General features: G+C 31.1%; 1 non-coding gene across 1 annotated transcript; it reads left to right on the top strand.

Moving 5' to 3' along the window:
* Positions 1–1,517: 1,517 nt before the first annotated feature.
* On the top strand, positions 1,518–1,590 carry Trnav-aac. Its single transcript has one exon. It is a non-coding gene; the product is annotated as a tRNA-Val (tRNA).
* The last annotated feature ends 4,410 nt before the right edge of the window (positions 1,591–6,000 follow it).

Genomic DNA, 6,000 nt, shown 5'->3' with positions numbered 1-6,000 from the left:
ACTGTGAGTAAAGGAAAAAAAATAAATAATAAACATCTAACAAAGACTTAATGAAAAGGAATATAGGTAGTTACCAAGGTAAGGTACTTTAAAGAAAATAAATATAAAGAAGTTCCTTGCATGGATCGCAATCTTAAAATGTATGATTTCAGATTGTTTAAAGAACGCTAAGCGTAATTCTTTAAATTTAAAGGTAAAATCTACATTAAGTAAAGCAGTAAGTTTACCGACACCAAAACTAGTAAAAAGTTTGGTCAGCTGTATTCAAGTCATACGTAAAGTGAAAAATTTATTCAGCAGTGGACTTATCTTTGAGCTTTGTACTAGACTCCCTCGGCTCACTTAAAAGTAAGTACAAGTAAGGAGTGACTCGCATTTAAAATACGTGAACTGCCGTCGATTGGACTTATTCGTTACTTGTCCTTTGGGACTTGTTCGAGATATAGTGAGATGAATCTGTAAATTCGAAGTAGAGAAAATCCATATCTCTTACAGATTCTCAGTGCTATCTATGCAAAAAATTGCAATAATTTATCAATTTAAAGTTCTCGTCAAACACATTTATAGTCATTATAAAGAATGCTGTATTCGCCTGTCAAAAGGTAGTTTGATTTAAATTCATTTTTCTAGTTTTATGTATGTTTCTTAACACTATGAATAAAACCTCATATATTTGACAAAAAGCGAATACTTACTATTTGTATTAGATAATTTTTATTTTTATTTTGTTATATTCAATTGTTTGTAAACACATTTGCTTATCCGAAAGCAAGGTACCTAATTTTCAGGCTCATCTTTCCCATTATTTGTATATTAATTATTCACTTAGCCGTATTGACACTGAGGCATGTTGAAGCATGACCGCAAGGCAATGAAATAATGATAATATTAAATGTACATCAACAGCCACCGCACTGTTCTTAGTGCTACACTATATATGATAAATGCTGTTAAGCTAGCTTCACGAACAGAGTATAATTACTTCATGTAGAAATAAAAGAAAATAATTACAAATGTTTATTAAAAATCATAGACGAAACATGCAAATAGGACACTTTACGGTCGTACGTATTTATTACAGTGAGACAGTAAATTAAGAAAAATAACTTTCATATATTCCCCGATTCATATAATATAAGGAATTTTTTATACAAATTTTTAAGCGCGTATCAAGATTTAAAACTGAATAGTTTTATAATTTATACCATATATAGTTTTATTTTCATTCGTATATATTGTCGTTGTGTATAGCGTAATATATACAAAAAATTAAGTAAAATCGGTTAATTAATGCTAAGAATTGTTTTTTAATAAGATAAGCAGTATAATATAGCTATAGTTTTATTACTTAACCTTGTTTGTTAAATTATTATTATATCATAAATTGAAAGGTAGTCGAATTATTGTATCATATTGAATAATAAATATTGAATTGATAAGGTGACGAGATAGCTGTACCTTGTTAAACTTGTTTTATTAACCAGTATATATTTTGTATTTTAAGATGTAGTATAATCGTTTCCGTGGTGTAGCGGTTATCACATCTGCCTAACACGCAGAAGGCCCCCGGTTCGATCCCGGGCGGAAACAATCTTTTTAAGTTATTGTATACTCATACAATTTTAAGTAATTTTAATGAATATGTATTTTAGTTGCACGCTTTTTTAAAATAATATCTGAATTCAATTTTATTTAATTTTTAATATTTTTTTATTACAGAGTTGGCTACAGGTTGGACAATATACCTTATCAGCGAGAATACCACCCACTGTCACTACATTAATTAATAAGAGTTTTTGTATTTGCAAGTATTAAGTCAAGTTAATGTAAATTAATTTTTTAACATAAGAACGGAAACAAATCATAACCTTTAACACAACGAATTTTTTATTTTTATTTTCATTTATTTATTTAGGTAACTTAATGTACACTTATGAACGTCAAAAAAAAAACATTACATGCTTCCAATTTTACATTTACTGCCAGTTCTCAAATCAAGGGCGTAGAACGGAAGAGCAGAACTGGCAATAAACTCTTTGCCACTCTTTTTAATCGCCATGTTTTTTTCTTTTACACGAAGTTTGTAAGGAGCTGCAACCATTGCACCAAGTTCCATTTGACATCTTGAGTAATAAATTAAATGAAACACAAAAATTTGTCCTCTATAGGCAGGAGGCATGGTGAAATAGCAGCACGCACTTACATACTCGTGAGAACAAAACGCTAATACGTAGTAGAAACAACTAATATCACCGCATACAAGAATTCAAGTACGACCAGTCACCACAAGTAGCACCCGTAAAATAGTAATATATACCTTCGCAAAACACCAAAGGCATTTCGGATATTACTTAAGGCCAATTCATTGACTTCACGCCTAACTATTATTTCCTGACTAAAATATTACTACCTGATCAAAATTTATAGCATTAGTTTAACTATCCTATTGAACTGTAATCACTCTGTAAATTGGTCTGTTTCACGCTTCTACAATTATTCACTATTGAAATTCCAAAACATTTTTGCGAACGCAAACTCAATTCAACACTAATGAGACTCGAAACAGACTAAAATCGAACAATTTCCGAACACAAATCATTCAAAATAGAAGCAGAATTTGTAACCATTACTCTTCATTAATTAAAATATTAAAAGTAAACCTCAAATAATTAGCGGCTGTCAATTAGCTGTTGTAATGTACACAAGGCGCTAACGAACCAAAGCACCCTGCAAATTTGCAATTTCAATTGGCATACTCCTGACACCCCTGAGAATACTATACAATTATTATAAAACTTGTATTGGAGGCGCAATGATCGATTTTTCGCAAAAGCTAACGTGAAAATTGAAACAAAAGCATGCTATACATTGAACACTAACATGTATTCTTTAAACATTCATACAACTTGTATATAGGATATAACTTTTATTATAAAAGTGTTATTTTAATGTTTACTAGATAATCACGTAAACCAAACGCCTTATTTATTTTTCAGTTTGACAAAATGGATGCTAAAATAGATTGATTGATAATATTTTCAGAATATACAAATAATAAACTTAAATCATCTCATCCTACACACTTTGTTAGTCTTATCTTTTAAGGTTCAGAATAATTTTGAACAAAAAACATTGGTGGTATTTTATTTATTACCTGTTTTTTTAAATTTGATTGATCTATACATACACCTAATCTTACTTATGTTATTAATTTAAAGTACGTTCATAGATTTTACGTCAAAAAATATGCTCTTATAGAAATTATTTCTAATATTAATATCTTATACTGGATCAGATTATAAAAGCAATACATCAATTGTACATTCAAACTAGCACTTAGTAAAATCTACAATCATTTTTATGTGAACTTTATTCATAAACAAGTCTTCGATATACGACTCTGATGGAATCATAAAATCATTTTTATGCGATCTCGTCACTACTCCCAGTGGGTTTTGTCACAATGTTGTTTTTACGAGTTGAATTTTAAATTGAGTAAGGTGAGACCGACTGTTCACTTTATTTTCTACGTGACTTTTTAGAATTTATCCACTTTTGTGCGTTGTCATATTTTTACATCTGCATTACAATAATGTGGTAGCGACATCTAGTGATACCCAATTTCATTTGCTTTCTAAGCAATGGAATCAGTATTGTAAGCATTTATTAATGAATACGAGCTACACGAAACCCAGTATATAGGTGAATATTGATAATTTATAACCTTAAAGTAGATGTGATTACGATGTTTATGAAACTACATATTAACATTATGAAACAAATAAGTAATAAAACATATGTAATTATAGCTGCAAGCTGGAATAGCTTATAACTGAGCTACTCCAGCTTGCACCTACAGCTTGAACTATAACGAACTCTCCCATATCAATACCGAAAACCTATAATACATACGAAATTGAAATTCCTGCCGAATTGGCAGGAACGTTCCTTGCAGCCAACGCGATGTAACGTGGGTGGGTAGGTATTTGATTATAAACTTAGTAAAACTGCCACTTAAGGATTTATTTTTTCTCGATATTGAAGGTAATTTTTATCTAAATTAGATAATTTTCTCTTAATTTTTGTATGTAATATATAAGTAGGAGTTGTTTGAATACCTATAGCTCAGTTAGACGGACGTCGAAACAAAATAAATTTCTCCCGTATTACGATTACTGTCGTTTTACAATGGATATGTTTGGCCCGTTTTGCTGAGACGCATTTATTTCAAAACCAAATATCATGGTTTTTTCAAGGAATTAGTGGATCAATAAACGTTCAAAGTGACGGCATATCATAACACTAAAGAGATGTGAATGTTCTAAATATTATATAATATTTTCTCTCTACCCCTGACTGTCTTAACAAAACATCAAACAGCTTTAAATGATGACACTCAAAAAATGGTAAATTGATGAAAATACACCGTACCCGGCTTTATCGTAGTTTATACAATAAAGAGCGCTTCAGAAATTGGTAGTTTCGCTGTACCTCGCTCGCTCGTTTTATAAGTTTAACAATATTTCAGTTATCTGTCAAACGAATAAACCAGTTTTATTTTATAGCCAGTGCACGATGGACTGTCATCGTTTTATTTCCCATAACGCTATTTCGAAACACGGATATTTTAAATACTGGCGATTTTTTAAGGCTAAATTCGTAATTTTTATATTGATTTTACTATTTTTACGCATATTTGCAGTCCCTTTTAAAATTCCAATGGGAAATTATTTAGAAAACTGTTTATTTATTTTTGATTTTTAAATTAAACTATTTTAATCAATAACAAATTTGAAAAACGTTTATCAATATTATTTCAGCCTAAAAACGTGAACCACCAAAGTTTTAAGACGCGGTTATAATCTCCACTTTGCCTGAGTGCTCGGAGCGTATCTCGAATGTTTTGTTTCAGTGGAATTTTCGCCACTTTGTCGTACTACGATACTGTTAATTAAAATCCAATATTGTCTAACCAAAATTGATCACTAGCTCCTCGCTCCGGTTTAATCTGTCGTCACGACGGGATACAAAGCTTGAAGGGCACTCGTTAAACAAACTGCTATTTGTTACCAGAACACATTTTATTGGAAATACTGGTGCTATGAGGTCACCCATTGATGCTTTTCGTCAACCAATATTCACTTTTTAAAATAAAGATATTTTGATAGTTTTCATATTAAGGTTTAACTCACTTTTAAGCTACTGCATACATTTTATCGCGGGCTTTGAGCGCGGCGACCGAATCAAGAAATTCCGTAACGAAAAAACCTAACAAAGGATGACGTAATATAGATGCGGCCAATACGCGTTAGAGCGGGACAAAACACATATTCGTGTTAGTCTAAGTCTGGTAGAGTGGTAGATTGAATTAATATCAAATATATAGCATAAATAAATAAATAATTATGATTGCATAAGTTGATAAAAACTGCTATGCAATAGCTTAACCGCGGCAGTCCCCGAGTTCCACACGTTTTTTTGTAAGTGTAGAATGAAATAATTATTTTAATTATTGGTTCTTTAGCTGTCAAATTACATGTAACCTAATTTGACAGCCAAACTCATAATTTTGCAAAAAGACGGCAACGTGAGAAAAACATAATCAATAAAATCATAACCAATTATACCAATAAGAGAGATATATAAATATCGAAGAATGACCCAAAATGTTTACATGCACCATTCATTAAGAAAACATCATATCAACCATTTCAAATAGTCATTAAAAATGAAAACCAATTTCAGTATCCAAAAGCGAATAATGGCTCCAATTTTTCCATTTGTATTAATCTTTCACCGGCGGGGTCTTTGATTCGCCATTGAAAAGCGGGCGCCGTAAATTAATCCTGTAGACAATACTGACCGTGACACTGGAGTGTTTACAATAAATTATTCATACGCGGTGATGGAATGTAAACAAGATATGATTGGCTATTAACATTGCGTCCCCAGACACGCATCCCATATTTATATTATGAACTTAATACGTTTAGTTTCGTT

The sequence above is a fragment of the Pieris rapae genome, chromosome 1 (genome assembly GCF_905147795.1).
Source record: "Pieris rapae chromosome 1, ilPieRapa1.1, whole genome shotgun sequence".
In the NCBI taxonomy this organism is placed as follows: domain Eukaryota; kingdom Metazoa; phylum Arthropoda; class Insecta; order Lepidoptera; family Pieridae; genus Pieris; species Pieris rapae.
Note: the sequence above shows the minus strand (reverse complement) of the source record. Positions and strands in the feature narration are given on the sequence as shown.